Source organism: Rhodnius prolixus, unplaced genomic scaffold (assembly GCF_049639745.1).
Source record: "Rhodnius prolixus isolate KJV_2025 unplaced genomic scaffold, Rpr scaffold_6, whole genome shotgun sequence".
NCBI lineage: Eukaryota > Metazoa > Arthropoda > Insecta > Hemiptera > Reduviidae > Rhodnius > Rhodnius prolixus.
The window spans coordinates 39181150-39208309 of NW_027411634.1; the positions used below are offsets into that span (position 1 = coordinate 39181150).

The window sequence follows — 27160 nt, forward strand, 5'->3', positions numbered from 1 at the left end:
GAAGTGAAATCGATATCTCTACACCAAACTGGACTATCTACCTCTGCAGATGACTGAAAGACCTGAAACAGTTCCGGGATACAATAAACATGCGCGCTACTACCGGACAAAATCAAAGTTACTTTTTTTCACAAATTGGTCTGTATATCTGTAAGTATTTATCGTAACTCAAAAGACAAATAAAATCATGTAGTCTAAATTTAGTATTTCCTGTAGGCACCCAAGGTTTGTTCGATAAAAAAGGTCACTAGAATAGGTAATCTTGTTTCATTTGTTTCAAAGATTTTCCTCAACGATTTTTCATAATCTTTTATATTTCAGGATGTTTTCCCAGGAAAATTCGATTAAGCCCCGTAGGCTACCCCCCCTCTAAAGTGCTAATTTGTCTTAGTTTATACTGCCCTGCCATATACAGGGTGAACCAGTAAGTAATGTCCTCATAGGCCTAGTGTGTGTAGTATATCTAAAGTGGAGTTCAATGACGTATTGGCCAACTTCATATTTTCCACTGTTCTTGAGTGACGTCACTTTTAAGTTTTTTCCTATCATTACTTTTTTCCAATAAAAATGTTATTACTCAGAAAGTTTTTAGTCCGAATTTGATTCTGATGACACGGTTAGAAAGACAGATAAATTGTCTAAACATTGACACCATTTCGAAGCATAAGTCATTCTAATCTTCCTCCGGAAACTGGGAAAATAAAAGTAAACGAAATTTGTAAGAAAACTCATTAGGCCCTTATTTGATCATTATCAGACCTAGGTGCTGGCACCTTTTTATAAAAGTTTCCTTGTCTAATGTGGGCTTTGAAACGCGGTATATCATTTTCCAGGATTCCTTTTATCTTCGTATGAGAAATTACGTTTGTTTTTACAAGAAAACGTGTTCACGAGCACTCAAGAGTGTTAGCTTATCAAGTTGTTTAATTCATTGAAAACTCTTTTAGATGGACCAGTAATCAATTTTAAAGTAGGCTTTCTTAAAATAAGACAACTTGATAAACTAACACTGTTGAATGCTCGTGAACACGTTTTCTTGTAAAACAAACGTAATTTTTCATACGAAGATAAAAGGAATCCTGGAAAATGATATACCATTTGAAAGCCCACATTAGACAAGGAAACTTTTACTAAAAAGTGCCAGCACCTAGGTCTGATAATGTTCACATAAGAGCCTAATGAGTTTTCTTAAAAATTTCGACTACTTTTATTTTCTCAGTTTCCGGAGGAAGATTGAAGCTGTTTGGAGAATAACTTATGCTTCGAAATGGTATCAATTTTTAGAAAATTTATCTTTCTTTCTAACCGTGTCATCAGAATACAGAATTCGGACTAAAACTTTCTGAGTAATAACATTTTTATTGGAAAAAAGTAATGATAGGAAAAAACTTAAAAGTGACGTCACTCAAGAACAGTGGAAAATATGAAGTTGGCCAATACGTCATTGAACTCCACTTTAGATGTACTACACACAGTAGGCCTATGGACAGTACTTACTGGTTCACCCTGTATAGTAATAATAATCAAATATGGAACTGAATTTCAAAACTTATACAAATCAGCTTATCCGGAGATGCCGCCCAACACCAATACATACTACATAAAGATACTGTAAGCAAAATTATGTAGCAAATACATTAGTAATTTTATTAGCATGTTCATTTTTGGTTACCCTCGGCCGCCAAAAAAAAATTAAATTCTTTCAAAACTCAGGTGTAACAACATAAATTAAGCGGTTATTATTAAATAAAATAAAATATTATATTCCCTTTCAGTAAGCTGCCTTATAAATATGTTTTAAAAGCAAATTACATTTTAATATTTAAATGTACCCAAGTTGGTTCCTGAAAAGGGTCACTTCCTATTTTGGGATACCCTCTTATTTCACAGTTACGTATTTGATCGTAATGTAAATTAAAAATAAGAACATAAAATTCTATTTTTAGTACACGGTTTAAGTACTTGTATTATTATTATGACTTCATTGAAATGTAAAAAGTCAGCACCTGTTCTACGATGGTTGACAAGATAAAAGAAGTTAATCCCACGTCCTCACAGACATTCCCAGGATGGTTTCTTGCATCAGAATTTTGGACTCTTTCTAAAGATGGTAACCCTGGGGAAAATCTCCTCCCCCTTTCTGCGGGGACACATTGAGATGAACTATATACCTAGAGGAGAGTGTCTTCCTCTATTACTTGATATCTCCAGTATTGACAGCTTTCTGGAGGAAGCAGGAAATCAAACACCTGTTTAAGGCGACGACGGTCAAAGGAAACGGTGCTCAGTGACGTGGAGGCTTTGTTCTCGACACAGTGACCCCCTGTCCCTACTCTTAGTGGTCCACTGACATTTCCGATGGATGCTCAAGATAGAAAATCTGCACGATTACGAAGCTTTTCCTGATGAAAATCTATTGATTTCTTTTATTAGGCGGGTGTTGGTCTAATGGTCAAGAGCGTGGTTCTGTGAGTGGGAGATCCTCAGTTCGAATCCCGCGTATGGCTAATTTTTATTTGTTAGAAAAAATTGTTTATTGTAAAGCATGAGCTTCCGGCCCCCCTCCCCGGTCAACTGACACCTAATTGGTAGTTGGACGCTAAGCTCCGCCTGAAAAAATATCCGATACACCAATTCAAATGTGGAATTTAGTTTTAAAAAAAACCTCCCACAGTGTGCGGAATTAAAATCAGACAATGACGTGTGGTATACACGTTAAAACGCTGGGTAAAACAACCAAAAAGTTTACAACGTCCGTAATAGTCACTGCAAGCGACTTTTTCTGGGGCTTGAGATTACAGACAGAGCATTCTGTGCTCTGTCCAAAAAATCTTGCACCGCTTCACGTATGCATTGCCTCTAGTTAACTAGGGGACGCAAGAGCTTTTTACAAGGAAGAAAAGAGCTTTTTAAATTCTGTGCAAAATGAAATCATGCTCGTACTGAGGTCTGAATCTCTACAAGGGTTGAGAGCTTCTATTTGTGTGCCTAAATCCCCAATCTCTAATGCGGAGACCAAACATGTAACCAACCACTTATCATTTGGCTGGCTCCCACAGCAGTTCTATTGGGTAAGATAAAGGGAAACATCCCACCAAATAATATTCTTATTGTATTTTATTAAAATTTCGAGTTTTTATAGTTAATGGAAATTTTATATTTTTCACAACGAGTATACCACGTCGAACGCACCGTAATAGAGATTTGGTATGATGTGTATACACGTCGAACGCGCTTTACTGGTTAAATCAGACGCCTTTGCATCCCTATTTATGCATTAAAACACGTTACACACAAATTCAATCAAGAAAATCAGAGAATTAGATAATTACAATCTTGCAATTATTAATTGAACAGCTCGACGATTACGATCAATTAAAACCCAGTCGTACATCCTTTCATGGAAAATAAATTAACAAAAAAAAACAAAAAAAATAAAAAATGTCAACAATTTAAAAACAACTAAACAGGTGATTCGAACCGATTTCAGTTTTTGCTACATGTGTACAGACGCACAGATGGGTATAAATAAAACACTAGAGTGGTTTCTGTCTGAACGCCAGATATAGTCAAAAGGTATAGATTAGGCTCGTGGCTTGATTGGCTCACCTGCCCATCAGTGCTCTCTCTCTCTCTCTCCCTCTACTTTGAGGGGAGCTGCTCTCCCTCTACTCCCCCCGGCATGCTGGCACCGGGTTCCTGTAGGAACTTCCTTTACAAGCGGAGCAGCTTTATTATTTACGAACCTCTCATTTCCATCTACTTGGATCTTGAGACACCTTGCTGCTGCTGGGACCGACTTCTCTCGTACCTCTCCTGATTTTATCACCATTTACTCCAACTCTCTCAACTCCTTCGTCCATTGGAGCGCTCTGAACAGAATTCAGAATTCGAAATTTTCACCAGCAATTTGTGCTTCGAAGTCAATTGAATAATAAAAAGTTGTTGTTTTTTTTTATCTCTTCTTTCGGTCATTCTGTTTCCGTGCGCGTGCGTGTAGTATTAAGTGCTTTCATTCAATTGGAAAAAACGGAAATCACAATTCAGGAAATTCATTTATCGTATAGTTTCCGCCATGGGACGTGTCCAGAAATCGATTTAACCGAAAGTGCCCCTTGATTTCCTACAAATTTCTCATTTTTTTTTTAAAAAGAAAACTACGTTTTCAAAAATTGCTCTAAAGATTTTTGATTTTTACTACACCTCTTTCTAAGATGTGAAAATTTCCCCTCTAATAGAATTTTCTTAAGGAAAAAATGTTACAAAAGTTATAGATGCACTATATCAATCAATCAATCAATCAATCAATCGTTGCTTAAAGATAATCGTTGCAAACTCACGATTCTGGAAAATCTGGGAAATCTATAGAGTAATGCGGCACTTCTAGCCCAATATATCTTCCAAATCTTAATGTCAGAACTCGAGGATGAATGTTTGCTGTCCTGGAATTGTCCGCCTTTTGAGTTATGACGACAGAGAGCAGACGTACCAATATAATAATAATAATAAATTTTATTTGCCTAAAGAAAAATACATCTTGTGGCAAGAAGACTGTCCTGCACACTTTTACAACTTTTACAAAAATTAAGTTATCTTAAATTAAAAGTTAAAACCATTACATCCTGAATTACTCGAAAATAATTAAAATATAGAATAATGTTAGGTATATAAAGAACAGATACATATAATTTAAAGTAAAAAGAACAACTACTTATATACAGCTTACTCTGATAAAATAAACTAGATATTCTCGAATACCTGAAATTAATACTACAGACATTTAGTTACCTCCTAATTTATTGAATATAAAGATATACAAAGAGCACACGTTTTCACCTACTATTCTAGCCTTGGCTGAAATGCTTGAATAACGTAAAGACAAATATTACGTACCAATAGGGAAAGAATTAGCTATGCGGTTAGCGTATTGGATTCCCACGCGGAGGTCACGGGTCGAATCCAACTAGCTGACCACTTAGATTTTCTCTTCCTAGGAGCTTCTTACAGATCCACTGTCTGTAACGAGAGAACTCTATCCGGAGGCCGGCAGTGCTCTGGAAAAAGCTCCGGGCGCCCAATAACCTTAGATGTTGACGCGCCTTAAATCATTTAAAAAAAAAAAAAAAAAAAAAATTACGTACCAATATGAAACAAAACATAAAAACACTTTTTCGATCTCAGGAATGTCAGGGTGTATTACCCGAAGAAAACCCAAAATCGCTTTATCTTGGGTACTGAAGCGAAATAATAACTTATGAAGTTTTTGTGATATTTTTCGTTCTTTTAGTTACAGTAGGTGTAAGTACGCAGACCAATTAAGTAAAAACAATTGTTTTTTAAAAAAACACACTCGTTTTCGATCTCTAGGGACCTTAAAACGGATAACATCCGGTGTCAACTTAAAATCGAAATGTTTAAAACGATTACAGTATTTCCTCTTACTTGGTACAGTAAGCGAAAGTAAAAAAAATAGAGTTATAGTGGGTGGGGGAACGTGGACGATGAGAAGTACGTAATATAAAGAAAGAGGGGGATAGTCGCAGGAACGCGCACGTTTCGCCCACTACGTCACCACACGTCCTGTGTGTTTAGGCTACCAAGGAGTAAGTAATACGCTGGCCGATTGGAGGCAAGAGAGAGAGAGACAACGAGCGCACTGTGACCAGCCAGCCAGCCAGCGGCGAGTCCCCGTTAGTCGGGGCACGCGACCCAATGCCACCTGCCTCCTTACCTACACTAGCACACCGGCCCCAATTAATTACCTCTTGTGGAAGCCTGACAGGTGTCTTTAAAGGGGATACCTCTGCGCAAGTTTAGTGAAGAAGCTGATAGAATTAAGAAGCACGCCTTGGAACAGCAGCAGCCGCTCTCCTTTCAATGTTGATGATTAGAAGCTGCTTTCGCTGTCAACATACCTTCCATCAATATAACTTCCGTCTGTCAATATTCAATTAATATTTAAAATACACTAACTGTACACAAAATGGTTCCATCTATTTAAAAACTAGTGTTTAGAAAATCTTATTTCTACTTTTTATGCCGCTCACTAGATCTTAAAAGGAATATCCTTTGACGGCGATTTAACATGATTGCCAGTACCACCTATTAAATAAAGTAAAATAATGCCTATTTTTTCAGACCGGCTTTGCGTCCAACTACCTAATTTCTCACATTAACCATTAAATAAAATCCGAGGCCTTGACTATTACCGCAATACATCTTAGCTTTGCGGGTATAGCCTATAACCGCCTAAACATACCTTAATATAAATTTCTCACATTAACCATTAAATAAAATCCAAGGCCTTGACTAGTACCGCAATACATCTTAGCTTTGCGGGTCTAGTCTATAAACGCCTAACATACTTAACTATAAATTCCTCACATTAACCATTAAATAAAATTCAAGTCCTAGACTGGGACCGCAATACATCTTACCTTTGCGGATCTAGCCTCTAACCGCCTAACATACTTTACTATAAATTCCTCACATTAACCATTAAATAAAATCCAAGGCCTTAGGCTAGTACCGCAATACATCTTAGCTTTGCGGGTCTAGTCTATAACCGCCTAACATACTTTAATATAAATTTCTCACATTAACCATTAAATAAAATCCAAGGCCTTAGACTAGTACCGCAATATATGTCCGTACCTCTGAAGTATCTTCCTTAAAGATGGGATGACCATGGTATGCCTACTCTTTCTCTGGACTGTGGACATTGTAATTTAAGCTAGTAAGAAAGTCTTTAGTAAACAGTTTTTGCTGAACTCATTTCCGTTAATACGTCAAAGGAAGTGACCAATCATCATGAAATCATCCACATAAAGTCCCAATATGTTAATTCTCTTATACAGAGTACCAATAAATTTATTTACTTTCATGTTGATCCATAAAAAGAGCTATTTCAACACACCATTCTGGTTTAACTTCATACTATATATACTCGTAATATTAAACCCATTACTTATATTCGCATATAACACTTTCATGTACGTATATTATGTACACTAAATCTAATTTATTTATTTTTTAAATAAAAAGAATCTTGAATTAAAGTCACTCTTGTATGCATAATAATATTTAGGCCAACATTGTAGCGTGTGGTATTTTTGCAAATTATTTATTTACGTGAATTGTAAATAGGCCTCTACCCTGATGCAATGATTAATGCAATTTTGCAGCTGCAACTTTATAAGTTAAAGAAAATTTTCACTAATTATATTTCTGTTTCATTAATACTTTTTTTTTAAAAAAAATAACATTTAAGATTTATATTTTACGATTAATTTACGTGAACAAATTTCATTTATTTATTTTTTCGAAGTTTTAATTAAATTTAATTTAAATTTTCGAGTTTAAAACCGGATATATTCATTTTGAGGAATAATTAGTTCGAAAAAAAGGTGGTTTTTAAAAAATTAGTCTCTCTAGATTCGTATGTATCATTTGAGAACCCCAATAGGAGACCCTACAGTCTTTCTACCGGAAGTGTTATTATTCAGAGTTTTTTCTTTCACTTTTTTCGAGATTTAACCCTCCCCCCAGTATCTTTGTTTTTTTGAGAGAAATGTTACAATTGAGTTGTTTGAAACTTTAAAAAATGTGGTTAAAGGTCCCGTCGTAGAATGCGTGTATTTTTGATTTCCGGTTTTTTGGACCTTCTTTCATCATCAGAGGTAAATTGGGCTTCGTGTGTAAGAGATTTCAACTTCAGTTATGTTTCCATTGTCGAACTGCGCTTGCCGACTGAGTTTAGAAAGATTACATCTTCCAGCTGCACAAAAATTCGTCCGAGAACCCCCGAAATGATACTACTATTGATGTAGTACGAGATGGAAACATAAGTTGAAGTCGAAATCTCTAAACCAAAAGTGATTAGACTTCCTGTGATGATGGATAAACATCGGAAACCTGTCAGGGATATCAACAAAACATGCGGGCTACGATAAAATCAGAGATTTTAATATTGCCCTACAAATTGGTTCAATTTAATACAGTGAAAACGTTATCGAATTATTTTCAATTTAAACCATACTGAGTACAGGACTCTCAATTTAGAGATTTGTTACAATATAAAACACTTAAAAGTTAAATTGTTACAAAAATTATCAACGAGGTCGACGAATTTAAAAAAATTAAAAAAAAAAAACAACAGCAGTAATTGGTTGATAAACCTGAATTTAATGATTCGATCTGTTTTTTTTTTTTGACTTCTCAGAAATTTAGGAGAGTTTTGGAGAAGGGAGACTCGAAATTAGGTGTAAATCTGGAATGCAGTAGATTAGGTCCGGTTCCACATTTTGTGAATATTTCTGTGTGTGTGTATTTTTTCGTTGCCCCCTGCTGAGAATATGTTAGCATTAAGATTAAACAAAGAACTAGTTTTTCCCAAAATTGGTGAACCCTACTTCCTGTTATCGGAATTTATGTACTTAAATTTTTTTTGAAATTTAAAATTTGTTATTTAAAAGAATGTGACTTCATAATCTTAAATTTAAAGGTACCATTTCCGATAAAGACGAAAACACTAAATATTACCAAAAAATCTATTCAGTTCCGGTTCCGGCACTTCCGGTTAGCTAATTTTCTTGAAATTGTAAATATCTGTACCATATTTAATTCTTATAATTATTTAATAGGTAATTAAGTTCATAAATCAGTCAAACGCCCGGAAGTGTCCTGATTCGAATTTTCCGGAAAAATGGTTCCAAGTAAGTTTTGTAGAACTATATAATAAGTAACAAGTGTGCTAAGGTTAAGGAAAATCTTTTTTAAAAAGAAAAACTGAAAAAAATGCTTCAGTAAAGTGGTATTTCCGGTTTAAAAAATTGTAACTTCCTGCAATTTCTCTTCTAGGGAAGGGATTAGCTATGCGGTTAGCGTACTGGACTCCCACTCGGAGGTCTCGGGTTCGAATCCAGCTGCTGACCCTTAGATTTTCTCTTCCTAGGAGCTTCTTACAGCTCACTGTCCGGTGATGGACAGTGTTGTCTGTAACGAGAGAACACTGTCCGGAGGCCTGTCAGTGCACTGAAAAAAAAAAAACTCCGGGCGCCAATAACCTTGGATTTTGACGCGCCTTAAATCATTATATTAAAAGAGTTCTAGAGAGTGTGTGCATGTGACAGAACTATTTTTAGATAACCACTTTCCATAATGGGAAGACCTCAAAAACGGATGTTAAAAACCGGAAGTCTCAAAACACTGCGCTTAGTTTACGGTAACTTCTCTTATTAATTGGAAAGGGAAATTAAATACTTTTTTAATTTCGCCATTTTTATTGTTCTCAATGAAAGAGAAAAATACTCGTAGATTAGAAAGCTCGGTGAGACATGTACATGTATTTTTTTGAAGGTTCTGTATCGACTTCACTTATCGATAGTTTATCTAAATATACCTACTATGTGTAAGTGTGCCCAGCTCTCTAAATATTTATTGTACATGCGGGCAGGCACGCGAGTACGAACGACGCTGATAATGGGCCACCAGTCTCCACCTAATAAACTCGAGATAGGGTAACCGCTTGTTTGTATGTTATATATAAATATTCATGTAATAAGAGTTTTTATTTTATTGTATTGTTAAAGATTGTCCCAATAGAGAGCGCTTTCTAATTATAGTTTTTAGCTTTTTTTAAAGAAGGAGGGAAGCTCATTGTGGTCAAGTTTTAGTGGTTTTTTTTAAAGATGAGGGTCCAGTGCTACCTGGCGGTTCAGGCTCCCTCAGGTCTGGAACGGTCGTCTTAACTTTCGCCGTCCTGCGATGCTATCAAATTTTATTGGACATTCAATTTTTAATTGAAATATTATATTTTTAGTCATCACAAAAAATATTGTGTGAACACACCTCACAAGAATTTCTATTTCTCTCGAAGGAACTAACACACAGTTTTTTCTTCTACCATTAGCCACATCTATATTGACCGGAAGTCAGATATAATTAGTGTTTTTACAAGTTCTTCGCAAACTAGACATTATTAAAATACTGGCTCCTAAATTAAAAGATTTGGGTAGAAAATTCTGAAAAGTTATTCTATTGGTTACCGCCCTGGGGAACCGGAAATAGACTGAAGTGGGATAACCACTTCGTAACGCCAAAACCTTTTCTCCATTCCTTGGTTCTAGGGAGGAACAGTTGGTGTTCCTCCTTCCAGCCACACTTAAGCCAAAAGCAAAGCTCAGATTTGGGCTCCCCCTCCCATTTCCTGTGCTACGTGCCTAATTTTAATTGGTTATTAGAAAGTAGTATTTTTAGTATTAGTATTTTTATTGGAACATTTAAAATTATACATTTTACATTTATATATTATAATTTGCATCTGGGGTCTAGCCCCATACAAAAGGAGAAAAAAGTTTGGCGCGACAATACAAGTAAATATACAAAGAAATACTGAACAATATCACAAATGTAGTACAAACAATGCAAAGATACAATTTTTTTTTTTTTAATTATTTAAATGTTATCTAAATTTATTATTATTTTTTTTAATTTTATTTCATTTTTTATTTATTTATTATACCTATTTTATTTTTTTTTATTTATTCTATAAAGGATCTCAACCTTAGTGCTGATGAAAAAAATAAATAAATATTTTTATAATCTTTCTTCAACGAGGGGTTCAAAACCAGACCAGGCCAGGAGGAATCAGGGTTTATATGAGCGAGGTAGCGTTCTCTAAATGGCGTGAAGGCCGGACAGACAAACATAATGTGGTGCAGATTCTCTTTTAAATTAGATTTACATAGAGCACAAACTTGTTGCGGATCTATTTTATAAGAAATGGCGTTTATTGTTATTTTAATGTGATATTTACTTGCAGTTCTAAGTTGAGCAATCAGTTTAATAAATGTTATTGATATATTCTGCGTGAGGTAATTTTGTGTATCCTCCAAGCAGTTGTAAATTTCTTTATAATATGCGTTAAAATTAGAAGTTTGCAGGCTGCACACATCATTATTTTTTAAATATTCTTTATATTCTTTCAATAATATTGGAATTTTTTGCTTTATATATTTATGATCTGCTGATTCTGGCAAATCCGCGTAACCAATCAACCTCAAAAGACCTATCAGCTGAGAGACTCAGTTATATTTTGAGACCGTATTAGCTCGCGATCTCTCTAACAATTTTGTGAAACAAATTTTGGGGTATCTTGTGGAGCTCATTTTGACAAGTTTTACTAAATAATTCAAGGTTACCTTTAATATATACCAGCTGATGTGGGGCAATCCTGTTTCTAATCTTATTAAATAGTTGGGCGTATTTTTCGCTAACTGTAGGTGACGCTTAAAAAAACATAGATGCGCTTTCTCTATTTCATTACCATAGCGCAGTCCCCACACTTGGGCCCCATACAACAGGGTGCTACGTATAATGGCGTCGCTAAGCCTCAGTTTGGATTTCCAACAGTTCAATTTTGAGCGCGCGCAAATGTCAAGTACCGCCCCTGTAGCTATATTAGATTTTGAGATAGTCTGCTTAACAGCTTGTATGAAGAGACCAGAATTTGAGAAAAGTACTCCTAAATAATGAAAACATTTAACTATTTCAACCTGATCGTTATTATAGAATATTTGTCGTTCCTTTCTCGATCTACCTTTATAAAATTTAATAATCTTTGTCTTGTTTACATTCACTTGTAACGAGTTTTCTTCTGAGTATATTCTAAGTAATTCTAGTTTATTTCTAATATCAGAATTCGAGTCGCCAAAGATTATCAGATCGTCTGCATATAACAATATAATTATGGCAGAATTAGCTGAAATCGTAATACCATGAGCACCGTTTTTAGTAAAAAAGCTTTCCAGGTCACTTAGATATAGATTGGTTATTAGAAAGTAATCGCCTATTTTTTCAGACGGGGCTTATCGTCCAACTATCAATTAGGGGTCACGGACGGAGGCGACTAGCAAACATACTTTACTGTGAATTTCTCATATTAACCATTAAATAAAATCCAAGGCCTAGACTAGTACCGCAATACATCTTAGCTTTGCGGGTCTAGCCTATAACCGCCTAACATACTTTACTATAAATTTCTCATATTAGCCATTAAATAAAATCCAAGACCTAGACTAGTACCGCAATACATCATAGCTTTGCGGGTCTAGCCTATAGCCGCCTAACATACTTTACTATAAATTTCTCATATTAACCACTAAATAAAATCCAAGGCCTAGACCGGGAATTGAACCCAGTACCACAGTACATATTAGCTTCGCAGGTCTCGCCACTAACCGCTCGGCTACCATGGCGCCTACTTTAATTGGATAATAGTATTAGTTAACTTGATTAACTTTGGAACCATTCTTTTTCCCCCATCTAAGCAGTTAATTCGCTAAAACGCGTCTTTAGATGAGAAAGAGATAAACAGTTTATTCTCTCATTAAAAATGGAGGTTTCAAATAAACAAAGTTTTTGATACAGACAAGAAGTAAAGAGATATCATCAAGAAGAAGTAGACATTGGCATCAAAGAAGTGGTCTCCCCCACTGTGTTGCTCGTGCCTCATCATCTTTGTTTTGATTATGTTCTTCTTCTTCTTCTGGCAGACGACCACAAAATGTGGAAACTAAGAATCTTCGATAGATATGGAACATTAGATAAAAGAGAAGTTATACAAATGTAAAAGAAAATAAATTCAAAAGCTTGTTCAATTATCACGGCAAAAACATGTTTCTAGCTTGTATCTTGTCAAATGGTGATGCTTTTAATTTCCAAAATGGAAAAACTGCATCTTTTAAAGTGGACCAGAGAAGAGAAATATCGTACATGGTAAATCTTTTAAAATACTGTTTTGGAACAATTCTGGACATATTATTTAGTTGGAAGGACATTAAGATGCAGGAGGCTGTGCAACATTGTAAGATTGGGTGAATTAAAACGCAAAGAAAAAGGACACAAGAAACATTCCTTTGCGATCGAAATGACTTAGAGTTTTGTATTTATTCTATTTTTCACCAATTTATAAATGTCAACAATCGAATAAACGAAGCACCTGTTTTATATTCTTGTCAAAAAATTATCTACTTTTTTTTTTCTCTCTGCACCTGCCTTCTATATTATCCTTTACAAAATACATAAAACAAAAAAAATAAATAAATAAGATATACAAATAAATAAAAATTCTTTTATTTACATAATTTACTACTTCATTCTTAAAAAATTTATTAATTTTTTTCAATTAAGCAAAATATTGATTTTTATCAAAATTAATATATTATTTTCTCTTACTGCACCCAGTATTCGTGCAGAATTTTCATTTTACGTAACCACCGGAAATCTCCATTTTGAGATCTTTAGAATACTAAAAAACGACTTCCTCTTACTACTACAACTACTAGAAATTACAGAAAACTGGCACCCCTAGTGAGAATCTATTCCACCGTATATCTCAAAATTACTCTTAAATCGTATTTTACAGGAAAACGTTTTTTTAGAAATATGAGTTATACATTTCCATGTATACAGCAATTAGTACAGCAAGCTTAAAGAAAATCTTTTGCAATAGTATTCGAGAAAGTTAAAGAAAAAAAAAAAAGAAGAAGAAAAATCGGTCTCTGTTAGAGCCTTAGCAAAATAGCAAATCCAAGGCCTAGAGCCTAGAGACTAAGAATCGAACCAACAATACATCTTAGCTTTGCGAGTCTAACCTATAACATACTTTACTATAAATTTCTCATATTAACCATTAAATAAAATCCAAGGCCTAGACTAGTACCGCAATACATCTTAGCGTTGCGGGTCTAGCCTATAACCGCCTAACCTACTTTACTATAAATTTCTCATATTAACCATTAAATAAAATCCAAGGCCTAGACTAGTACCGCAATACATCTTAGCGTTGCGGGTCTAGCCTATAACCGCCTAACCTACTTTACTATAAATTTCTCATATTAACCATTAAATAAAATCCAAGGGCTAGAGTAGTACCGCAATACATCTTAGCTTTGCGGGTCTAGCCTATAACATACTTTACTATAAATTTCTCATATTAACCATTAAATAAAATCCAAGGCCTAGACTAGTACCGCAATACATCTTAGCTTTGCGGGTCTAGCCTATAACATACTTTACTATAAATTTCTCATATTAACCATTAAATAAAATCCAAGGCCTAGACTAGTACCGCAATACATCATAGCGTTGCGGGTCTAGCCTATAACCGCCTAACCTACTTTACTATAAATTTCTCATATTAACCATTAAATAAAATTCAAGGGCTAGAGTAGTACCGCAATACATCTTAGCTTTGCGGGTCTAGCCTATAACATACTTTACTATAAATTTCTCATATTAACCATTAAATAAAATCCAAGGGTTAGTCTAGTACCGCAATACATCTTAGCTTTGCGGGTCTAGCCTATAACCGCCTAACCTACTTTACTATAAATTTCTCATATTAACCATTAAATAAAATCCAAGGCCTAGACTAGTACCGCAAGACATCCTAGCATTGCGGGTCTAGACCCTAACCGCTCGGTTGCCTTGGTGCCCATTCCATCGGCCCTATCACTTGCACTGATAAGACAGGTTATATTTTCTTAATTAAAATCACGAGTTTAAAGAAAAAATCGTCTAGCGGAAGTGCGTCATCACTCCATGGATTGTTCACTTTTTAAGATATTGTTGAAAATGACTCTTTCTTACATAACTTTACGTACTTGCGTAGTAAGCTTTCTTTTATTGTTTTTCTAGAACATTCGTTTTAGCTTTGAGTTCTGGGAGGGGTTAAGATGAAAAGCTTTCATGTTGAATGGTCATTTCAGAGAAATGTACGGTTACAAACTGTGCATTGTTGGCGAGCATGAATAGAAAGTTGTCATAGTTTCAACACCAGACTTTCATTCATGGTGATTCATTCATTCATCACTACAGACTCCCATGGATCTTCAAACCGCGATGGTTCCAATGAGAAACTTGATTATAAAGATATTTCGTGATCACATTAATTCCTCATGCCAGCTGTAAGACTTTTTTTGTTTAATTATATTTTGAAAAATAATAATTTTGTTCAAACACAAGTTGTTTACTGACTTGACTTTCTATTTCTCTCCTCCCCCCACCCAACAAGGTGCTACCAGCATCTTTGGTGGACCAAATGATGTCTGTAACCGATCAGGGATTCTGTAGTGAGTGGTGGGTACTTCAGTGACCAAACATGTGTCCATTCTTAAGAAGACAAAAAATAAGTTGAAAATTATGAAAAATAAAAAAGATTTAACCACGTGGTTTCCAGGTGTTTCAGATTGTCCTGGTGAGATTTCTAATTGACAAGTTTTCACCAGTTTAAACAAAATTTAAACAAAAACATGGAATTAATTAGATGATGATGTAATTTTTTTGTTTTATGTAAAGCTTTCTAAAAAGTAAACTTACTTAATTAATTTATTTCCTGGTTTATTTAAATACAGCTATTGTATATAGCTAATATCGGCACATTAATTCTGCCCCCTCCAGATTTGGCTACATTAATTCAATTTTTGAAATTGCTATAATGAGTAAAAAAAAGTAAAGTAATGCCTATTTTTTCAGGCGGGCTTAACGTCCAACTACCAATTAGGTGTGAACGGAGGCGACTAGCAAACGTACTTTTTACTGTAAATTTCTCATATTAACCATTAAATAAAATCCAAGACCTAGACTAGTACCGCAATACATCTTAGCTTTGCGGGTCTAGTCTATAACTGCCTAACATACTTTACTATAAATTTCTCATATTAACCATTAAATAAAATCCAAGGGCTAGACTAGTACCGCAATACATCTTAGCTTTGAGGGTCTAGCCTATAACTGCCTAACATACTTTACTGCAAATTTCTCATATTAACCATTAAATAAAATCCAAGGCCTAAGATCGGTAATCGAACCCAGTACCACAATACACATTAGCTCCGCAGGTCATTGCTATAATGATTTAATTATTTAATTTAATTACTTTAATCATGCCTTAAAATTTAATTAGTGAAAGCGAAATTTTATGGAAATGTAGCTTTAAAGATGCTTGAAAGCCGAGCTTTCACAAATCTATAAAATTAACTAGCAAAAAAGAAAAACTGGAAAATACATTTTCAAAAGAAAAGTGGTACTTCCAGTTAAGGGGAATTCATGAAGTTGGAATTTTGTGCAACTCGTTTAATCCTCCTATAGAAATAAATGGTAAGACCGTACATTCTACTGAAATGGCACTGTGGGGAGATCTATTTGGTGAAGAGACACTTCCGGTTCACCAAAATTTTCCCCCGGTTCGGAATTTCGGTTACTAATTCAATTCCTGATAATATTTGACCAGAAAAGTTGAACTCATTACTGTTTTTTGGGTACCTGAAAAGGTCCTATACTGGACATCCTGCCCCCATCATCCCCCCAAGAAATACCCCCTTAAATGAATTTGCCATAGAAAATGTTTCCCTCACCCTAAAATACGTGCTATCAAAAAAAGGGGTCATGTTCAAGGGAAAATCTTTGAAAGAAAATCCCTCTAGTAAGAGGTACTTTAGTTTTAGAGATTTGTACAAGATTAAAGAGTTTTTCTATGGATGTGACAGTAAATTTATGGTGAAAATTGGACCACTGATAGTAGCTTTTCCTAAAGAAATTTTATAATATTTTAAGATTTTCTCACAAAAACGTAAAAATCATTAGGGAAAATTTAAAAAATTTACCACTTTTATTTGAAACTTTTTTGGTTTATGGAAAATTTTATTTTGAGTACTTTTAACAGGGAAATGATTATATTCCCTCTAAAACAGGGTCCCTGGGGATGCGAGAAAAGTCCAGGTAAATAATAGGATATTATTATTATTCAAAATATTTTCCATTATTATATTATTATATTGCACGTATTTATTTCAAGCAAATTATTGTTTTTCGTAAAGTATACTTTCTGTTATATACTCCATGTGTTTGATTTTCTTTTTGTTGGTTATATTTATCCTTGAGCAAAATATAAATTTCAGGTGGTGTAAGCTTCGCGTGGAATTTCTTTAGGGGTACGGGACGGAAAAAAAAAGGTTGGGACCCACTTGGCTTTAAAGGGTAATTTCGTGTATAATACACGGCCCAATCTTTTGTGTATATTTCTGTCATTAAAAATACCAAGTTTGAAGAAAATTCAAAAACCGGAAGTAGGCCTTAACCTACACTTGTATTGTGATTTTCACGAAAATGTCTTCCCGCAAACTTTGTATTTTTACATTACATTGTAATATACAAACACAGGTTATACAGTTGGGTTGTTAACGTTTAATTTTGTAATGCCTTTACAAACTTTGCAACTGATGGAAATAATTAGACATAAACTTTTTTTTTTAAGAAAATTTTAAGAGTTCGAACCCGCGGGATTTAAATTTACAAATCGGCTCAGTTTGTCACCAAATTAATTGATTTAATCAATTTAAATTCTGAAATATATTTGTTTAAATTACCTCAGTGATTTATGACATCCTTCAGCGTAGATTCTTCGCTATTTCTAGTGCTAAACTATCACCGCTCCTTATTTTAAAAAGCCCAACCGTCTACTAAAAGTTATATATGTATATATTTGTCTGCTTAAGATTTGTCTACTTTTTTTTTATTTATTTATTTTATTTCCTTTACAAGACCATCTGCTGTCAGTTATCTCTCGAATACATGGCCACATCGCGATATAGATACGCCCTCTAGGATGTGTTCCAGATAATCCTGGTTAGGAAAAAAAAAACAATTTAAGACATGAATATGGTTATACATTAACTTGGATACTATACAGTGGTTGAATGTTTTTATTCCCTGGCATCAGCTAAGGCCCCGCAATAATACTTGTTGCTGTTATTGTTAATGATGTTTTTGTTACTATATAGTAACAACAAATATGTATGTATATAGGGTTCAATGAACTATTTATGTGGCCGTGCTCACAATGTATAAACAATAGTTTTTACCGTGGATAAAATAGGAAACTATTCAGTTGTTTATCGTAAAAAAGAATATCTGTGTGTGTGTGTGTGTGTGTGTGTGTGTGTGAAATAGAATCGGATGTGTCGTAGTAAGTACGTATTTTAGTTCAGTACTTATTTGCAAGAGAACTTATTTAAATCGTGTAGATTTTTCGATTCTAAATTTAGACTCGTTGACCTTTATTCTCCATTTGTTCGAGGATATGAAGATGAGATTGTCTAAATCTCATCTTCATAACCTTTGCCCTCAATGACAAGGTACTCCCGCCAGTTTATCTGGACCATATTCCTGAATTCCTGCGGCAGATAAGGTGCGTTATCTTGGACATTTACCTCGACATACGCCTTACGTGGAACCCCGCCATTCTCGACGACTCAAGCGACATGAACTCAACTTACGTTGAGACAGAATGAGCAAAGAACTCTCCGAAAAAAACGCTCCAAATTGTCGTAATACGAACATAAAAGAAACTCTACACAGCGCTTTACTAGCCCTAATAAGGGCATACGGACTTGAACTGTACGGTACTGCAAAGCATTCCAATCTCAACCGCATCCAATCCCACTTCAATCAAAAATCCCACGTACAATCCTTAACGCTCCTTTCTGCGTAAGCAATCACCACTATCCACACTGACCCCAAAAATCCCATTTTGTCCTTGACAAAAATCTCCCGTTACAATCGAATTTCATTCCCAAACTTTCCCAACACTTCACAAATCCTCTCATACCACAATCTACCCCAAACTACGCTTCTCTCAACTACTCGCCCGAAGACTGAACCGTCGATGGCCTTGCGTCACCTGATCGCATGATAAGAAAAGAGAGCATCCTGTCGAATTCACTTCAACGGGCATCTTGTGTTAAGTTTCTAATAGGGCGGCCCTTAAAGCCTACGCCAGCCACTGCGACCCCCTTTGGATCTATTGTAGCTCCCATCACTCTAGAGCTCGCCCTTCAGACCCGTTAGTTTAATTAGACTCTTAATTCTTGGGTAAAGCTCCTCAGGTCTTGGTTTTTCCTCCCTGAGAAGTAACATCCTTAGCCAGCCAGACCAGCCCCTCACACTGACACAACACGTGCAGTGCCCGTTTCCTTCTGTATTAGTCGACTCATGATGGTTATCGTTGGATGGCCCTCATTCAAATCTCTCAAGCCATTTTTATCTGTATATTGTAATCCGATTTACTTGTTACCAATAGGCAGTTGTAAATTAAATAAAGAGTGTTTTAAAAAAACAAATTAGAAAATTTGAATAAAGTGACGTCAAAATATGTAATTAAATTCCAAATTTGAAAAATAAAAAAAATTTGAAAGACCGGAAATAGTGCCGGAAATAGTGCCACCTTTTAAGTGAACGTCCATAATATAAAGTGAACTACTTTTTACTCTCCAATCTGGCTTTCGTCCTTCTTATTCCACTCAATCTGCACTCTTGAAATTTACCCATGACTTGCAGACGGCTATTGACGACCAAAAACTTACCATCCTTATACTCCTAGACTTCTCCAAAGCCTTTGATACCGTTGACCATCATATCCTGCTATCTAAACTACAATCCCTCTCTTTTTCCAATAGCACCCTCCGTTGGTTCCAATCCTTCCTGTCTAATCGTTCCCAATTCGTTGTCACTCCCGATAGTAATCCTTCTTCACTTCTTCCTTTGTCACGCGGTGTACCTCAAGGTTCTTCCCTATCTCCCACCCTCTTCTCAATTTACATCAATGACCTTCCTCTTTCCATCTCTCATTCCCAGTATCACCTCTATGCCGATGATTTTCAGATTTACCTATCCTTTTCCCCGTCGGATTTGTTTGAAGCTGTATTTAAACTTCAAGAAGACCTCAATAATATCTCAGCATGGGCCACGAACAATAAAGCTTACCCTGAATGTAGAAAAGACCAAAGCTATAGTTATTGGCTCCAACCCACTCCTTAAATCATTGGCTCCTCTTCCTAATCTTTTCCTTTACAATACCCCAATAAAATATTGTTCCTCTGTGAAAAACCTAGGTATCACTTTCGATCAAAACCTATCCTGGAAAAACCATGTTTCCCAAATCTCTCGTCGTTCCATCCATATCCTTAAGCAGTTTAATAGTTCCCGTCACCTTTTTCCAATTAAGACCCGGCAACTCCTAGTTTCCACTCTTATATTCCCCCATTTCGACTATGGTTGTTTAGTGTATGGCGGTCTTTCTGGTGATATTGAAGCTAAGCTTAAGCGCCTCATGAACTGCTTCATAAGATTTATTTTCAGCATTTCCAGAGACTCTCGCATTTCGCACTGCTAAGATGAGTTGAAGTGGCTTTTTCCTGTCTATCGCCGCCAATATTTTTTGGCTTTTTTCCTTTTTCAAGTCATCCAGTCTCAAAGGCCTTCCTATATTTTTCAACTCCTTAAGTTTAAATCCTCCATCCATTCCCGTAACACTAGATCTCGCTCATCTGATCTCTATATTCCCTCTCACCGTACCTCATCCTTTGACAAGTCCTTCCTAATACGTGCTACCTCTCTCTGGAACTCCTTGCCTTCATCTGTCCGCCATGCTCCTACCCTATCCATTTTTAAATCCCGTCTATTCAGTTATCTACTTTCTATTCAGCTTCCTCCGAAATTCTAATTGTTTTAATTTATTTCCTTAATTTCTGCTGTTTTATTATTTTATTTTTACTTTCATTTTCACTTATTATATTTTCACTTTTGTAAATACTTATTTATTTATTTATTTTCTGTTTATTACAGGCCAAACTGTTAAGGCCTCTATTTGTTCATGTATTTATTCTTAGGGGACAATTGTCCCAGAATAATAAATTTCTTTTCTATTTCTATTTCTGTTTTCTAAAATTGTAAAGTTACGAGAGAATTTTAATCACGTAAATTACGTAAGTAAGAGAATTGTTCATTTCAATTTCATTTTTGGGACAATCTAATTAAAAGATCAACTATAAACTAGTAGATGGATTACGTAACGGATATTGAACTCACTTAGTTTTTGATTTTCATGAGGAATAACTTGAAACCAGTCCATGCGGGTAATCTCTACACTTGGAGAGACCTTAAACAGCGTTTTTTGTTCGGATTCTTTTTAGTTTTTTATTTATTTTATACATTTATTTTATTTCCTTTTCTTTTTTTTGTTTTTTGTTCATCGCCACCAAAAATATGTTGGCCTAAATACAAAAAAAAGATCACATCCGTTTGGAGTTTCCAAGAAATGGGAGGGAGAAGTCTGGTGTGTCGGTTACTTACCCGGTTTTCTCTTCTGAATTATTGAAGGCTCTGACTCCACTGCTTGACTTCGAAACTGCGAACGTTTAGTAATAACTACTTAATTCTAACACAACATTAAACACTTTATAAAAGATCGTACATTGCACTGAAATGTAACCTTAAAGAGCAGCTAACGTCAACCCCCCCACCACTACTCCTCGTACTAATTTTGTTATTCACTATAACGTTATCAATCTATGTGTGAATAAGGTAAGTACAGGAAGGAGTTTACTGGGAACCCAAGGGAACCCATTTGGGAAAAGTGAAACAAATTCATTAAATGAAGAGTTTCTGGTTTAGAAAGTTTTTTCTTTAAAGATGTGAAATTTAACTCCCTTTTTAGCAGGAAATTTTTCCCAAGTCATTTCCGTTTATTTAGTTGGTCGAGAAAAATGTTTTAAAATTAAAATTGTAGACCTACAAATATATACAGTTTAAAGAGTATCTGTAGCGCAGAGTGTCCGAGAAAATACTGAAAAACTTAATATGCCCAGTAAAGGGACACTTTCGGTGGACTGCTTTTGACCCGGAACCTTGCTGTTGCATCCCCTGAGGGCGCCTTTTTTTGTTCTTGTTTATTTAATGTACAATAATAGATCGCAGAGATATTAATAACACACGACGAAGTGATCGGAGTACTGTCTTCTTAACTAAAGATTTGCATTATTGTCTAGAGATAGTCTCTAGGCCACGTAAGCTAGTGTTTACAGGAAGGGTGGGGCCAGGATAATGAGGATATTTAGGGGATTGGCATTGGTGGGAATGCTGGAGTTGAGATGGATATCATTATGGATGTTCAATTTGATGACGTTAAAAAAGGAACATCTTGATTCGGCGGTAGATTTTTGATTCGGATGACTGGATGCGACGGAAATCGGCAGGCTTGCTTGAATCCCATAGGTTCACAGATAGGTCGAATAATTGCCATTTAAATCACTCTTTTGTGTGGTACTGTTAGTTTGGAGTATTTTTTTAGTAAATGTTTATAGTAACGTCTTGTCACGTCTTGTCTGAGTATTTCCCGTGAGTGGACGGTCTAAATATAATCCCAAATAGGGTGCCACGGTAGCCGAGCGGTTAAAGGCGAGACCTGCGAAGCTAATATGTATTGTGGTACTAGTCTAGGCCTTGGATTTTATTTAATGGTTAATATGAGAAATTTATAGTAAAGTATGTTAGGCGGTTGTAGGCTAGACCCGCAAAGCTAAGATGTATTGCGGTACTAGTCTAGGCCTTGGATTTTTTTTAATGGTTAATAAAAGAAATTTACAGTAAAAAGTACGTTTGCTAGTCGCCTCCGTTCACACCTAATTGGTAGTTGGACGTTAAGCCCCGCCTGAAAAAATAGGTGATTACTTTACTTTTTTTAAATCCCAAATATCTTTCCTTTTCTGCGTATGGGGACAGGGATTTAGTAGAAGTATATGAGTCATTATTATTATTATTATTATTAATGTTTGACACGCCTCCTCTCTTGAACCAAATGGAGTATGCAATAAGAATAATTAGCTCCTATTTAAACTCTCAGAAAAATGGGAAGAATGTCTACAAATAGAAGCCTTTCCTCTCTGCTCCTTATTAGGAGATGTCTGTCTCCAGCACAAATCTATGCCGCAGTATGGTTGAACTTCCGTTGTAGGGCCCGTACAGTACAAAACAAAAAAAGAGTATTTTCGTTTAACCTTATTTCGTTATCGATTTGAATAAATAATTAATTACCTGTAATTGATATTGCGAACACAGGCTTCATTTCTTTAGGTTCTGAATTTTATTTTAATAATTATATATGGCTTCATAAAACATGTGATCAGGTAGCTATTACTTAACGCTAACCACATATTTCCTGTTCAAAGTATTGCTTTTCAGCCATTAATACAAACTTTAAAAAATTGCTTTTTAGCGGCCCCCCCCCCAGGTATTATCAGTAATTTTAATGATACCCCTCTTTACCCCGGCTCTTGAATAATTTCTGGTTCACATAGTGAAATTGGCTTCTTTTTAAGTTATAGCTTTCACTAAAATCTGATTTTTTTTTTTATAGCCGACAAATTGTTGATAAAGCGGCAAGATAACTGTTATGGTCCATTGCCGAGATAAGCAGGTGAACAGCCAATTATGGAATTCGTAATTTGATTAGAAAAAACAAAATAAATTACTGTGAGCAAGGATGTTACATTTTTAACTGGTTAGGCGTCTGTCCTTGCTGATCTAGCCTGAAATGGTACTATAACTTCCACACCTGGTCACTTCCTGTACCACCTATTCATTGATTGGTTTTGCAATGCCGTAAAAGTGGGTTTGGGATCCTTGAAAGCCTCATAGGACCCTTTACTGGAATAAGCCAACTTTAGGGCTTTAGGGCTTAGATACACTGTAAGGCTATTCTCAAACCTTAATAGATAGCTATAGCTTTGGTTCGTGTTTTAGTAAGCGGTGATTGGATGGAAGATTAGATATCTGTCCATATAAACGGCAGCGGCATATTAATTAATTATACCTCGATTTTGGTAAAATGAATTCAACTTGCAATAATCTTAGGCGCCACAGTAGCCGAGCGGTTAAGATACTAGACCTGCTAAGCTTAGATTATTGCGGTACTAGTCTATATTCCCAATGGTTTGTATGAGAAATTTATAGTAAAGTATGTTAGGTAGTTAGAGGCTAGACCCGCAATGCTAAGATGTATTGCGGTACTAGTCTAGCTCTTGGATTTTATTTAATGGTTAATATGAGAAATTTATAGTAAAGTATGTTTGCTAGTTGCCTCCGTGCACGACACCTAATTTGGTAGTTAGACGTAAAGCCGAAATGAAAAAATAGGCAATTACTTTATGCCTTTCCCTGTGTTTTCCAGGACAAAGAAATATTGCCTGAATGTTTGGCTAAGTTGCCTGGGCTTATCGAGATATATATTTTATACTTAAATGGTACTTAAGAAAAAGAATGACCCATCCCTTCTCTTTTTAGAGTCTCTTTAAACGAATTTTCCGGAAAATGTTGAAAAAATCTTTGCAGTAATAAAATCGATTCTGTAAATAGGACTTCCGGTTTAGGGATTTTTATCACCGTAAAGATTCAGCTTTCTGCGATTTTAGTTGGTGGTGATATTAAGTTGAGACGTTTTCAAAAAAAAGAATCCTCACTCGTAGGACCTATTAACGGTTATTTCCGGGGAGAACTCGGAAAATAGAAATTTTTTTACATTTACGGCAAACTTTCCTTATCTCGTAAGAGATGTAAGATAAATAAAAATATGTGGCGTATTATGGATGTGAAGAGAATTTGTAGAGAAATCTCATTCTTATTCTTTAGTTTCATTAAGTTTTTCTCTTTTTTCTTTCTGTCTCTCTCTCTCACTGTCACACTGTCTCTCTCTTTCACCCATTTGGGCGCCAACTGATGCTGTTCATGTTGTTTAAATCGGTCAGTGGTGCTTGTCCTGTCTTCTAGAATGAAGAACCTTGTCCTTGAACCCGTACAACACAGATATTACCCGTACACTTAGCATATATATACTTATATATTATAGCCAGTGTTAGTGGGCTAGCTAGATGGAAAGTGTGTTGTTAGCCGGGGCTAACAACACCCAGTTTCACGGCTGGCGGCTACCCGCATCTTTTGCTCAGGCCGCCGTACGACCTTGACGGCTATGCTGGCAGCCACTCCTTTTTGTCTATAAGATTGTTATCCTCGGTAACTCCTCCATCTGAATATCATCCTGATATTTTTTACTCGTTCATCTTTTCGCCAAAAAAATCGCAGTGAGAGGAAAAATTCTAACTCGTTTCTCTTATCCAATTTCCTTCAGGGGCAGGGTTTTCTTTCAACTCGAAGATAATCTCTTGCAGTTTTGCAGTTCAAAAAAAGTAAGTTATCTGTCATTTCGATAGATAACCGCTTTGCAAAAACTACATTAGTCAATCAGACTACTTTTTATTTCCTGATTAATTACTTTTTAGTTTTCTTCAAAACCTTGTGAACTCGAAAATTAAATTAATTTTAAATTGTTTAATTCTTAGAGAGAACGCTAAATGAAGTAAAGTAAAGTAATTGCCTATTTTTCAGGCGGGCTTTACGTCCAACTACCATATTAAGTGTCGTGGACAGAGGCAACTAGCAAACATACTTTACTATAAATTTCTCATATTAACCATTAAATAAAATCCAAGGCCTAGACTAGTACCGCAATACATCTTAGCTTTGCGGGTCTAGCCTATAACCGCCTAACATACTTTACTATAAATTTCTTGTATTAACCATTAAATATAATCCACAAGGCCTAGACTAGTACCTCAATACATCTTAGCTTTGCGGGTCTAGCCTCTAACCGCTCGGCAACCGTGGCGCCTAAAAATGAAGTATTAAGTTACAGTGAAGCTTAAATTTTTGTGCTTTAGTGTCTCGGTTTTAAATAATTACCATTTTAGATTTTTTTTAAAAAAAAAGTGATTTAAAAGGTGTTTTGTTAAATAAAATAACGAATGGGATAATGGTAATGGGATGATTTTTGGGGGAATCATAACATTAAACTTTACAATACCATGAAGAAGGTAATAATAAATTTACCGAAACGTTGGTATGAAGAAAGAAATTTGGTTTGTGAATTTATTGGCCGCACCTCAAAATTACCCCAAAAATCATGAATTGGATAATGTAATCAATGATTACTGAAACGGAAATAAAAAACTAATTTATTTGAAAGGAGCTTAAACGGAAATCTTTCAATTTCACCTCATGATTTCTTTTAAAATGTATTAAATTTAAAAAAAATAAATAGAATAATAATGAAAAAAAAAGATCCTAACAAGATAGATTTATCTACGTCTTCCTCTACCGAGTCAGTTGATTCCTTTTTATTGAAGCTTGATGGAGAAGTACTGTTAGTTTATTTAAGTACGATACTTTTTTTGAGTACTAAGTTAGGTGAATGAATCACTTCTTCTTCTTTTAAGTAAGGTAGCAAGTATCCAGAACAGTTTGTGTGTGAGTTTGTTATTATAGTAAGTTATTCACGTAGTGGAGGCTGACAGAGGACATCGTTAGTGTTCAGGAGAAAGTAGGTAATCTTATTGTTAAGAAGTAAATCGATTTGCTAGTTCGATCTTACCTGTTCTTATCGATCTTCTATCTGTTGATGTTTATATATTGCTCCATAATATCCAAAGGGTGGGAAAAAATAAAATAAAAATGAAATTAGTTGGTAGGTATTCTAAACTATGTGAAAGTGTCAATGACCTGTTTCGTTATCTTCATTATTTTGTTCTATTCGGATTCTGTCTTTCTTCTTCTTCTTCTCTTTGAGTATATTACTCATTTAGTTTGAACATGTTTACACAGGTAAAGGTGAAAAGTGTTGAAGTTGTGGTTACGGCCGCCGAGCTAGATAATGTCTTTGATTTTTATCCGTCACAGTGCGCATGTTCATTGTATTCCTGGACAGGTTTTGGACTAGCAAAGCTAAGATGTATTGTTGATTTAGAAGGTTCGCTTTCCGGTCTCTAGACCTTGGATTTTATTTAATGGTTAATATGAGAAATTTATAGTAAAGTATGTTAGGCGGTTAGAGGCTAGACCCGCAAAGCTACGATGTATTGCGGTGCTAGTCTAGGCCTTGTATTTTATTTAATGGTTAATATGAGAAATTTACAGTAAAGTATGTTAAGCGGTTATAGGCTAGACCCGCAAAGCTAAGATGTATTGCGGTACTAGTCTAGGCCTTGTATTTTATTTAATGGTTAATATGAGGAATTTATAGTAAAGTATGTTTGCTAGTCGCCTCCGTCCACGATCTCCTAATTTAGTAGTTGGCCGTAAAGTCTCCCTGAAAAAATAGGGTTCACTTTACTTTATCCATAAAAAAAACTATCATTTCAATAAATAAATAAGTAAATAAATAAATAGAAAATAGTAAAAACAATAATAAATTCTTCAAGTGTGAAAAAAATGT

At 35.2% G+C, this 27160-nt stretch overlaps 1 long non-coding RNA gene across 4 annotated transcripts in view; it reads left to right on the forward strand.

The window, feature by feature from the left end:
- Positions 1 to 27160, forward strand: part of LOC141460404 (uncharacterized) — a 326313-nt gene that overhangs the window by 77594 nt on the left and 221559 nt on the right. The window lies entirely within an intron of this gene.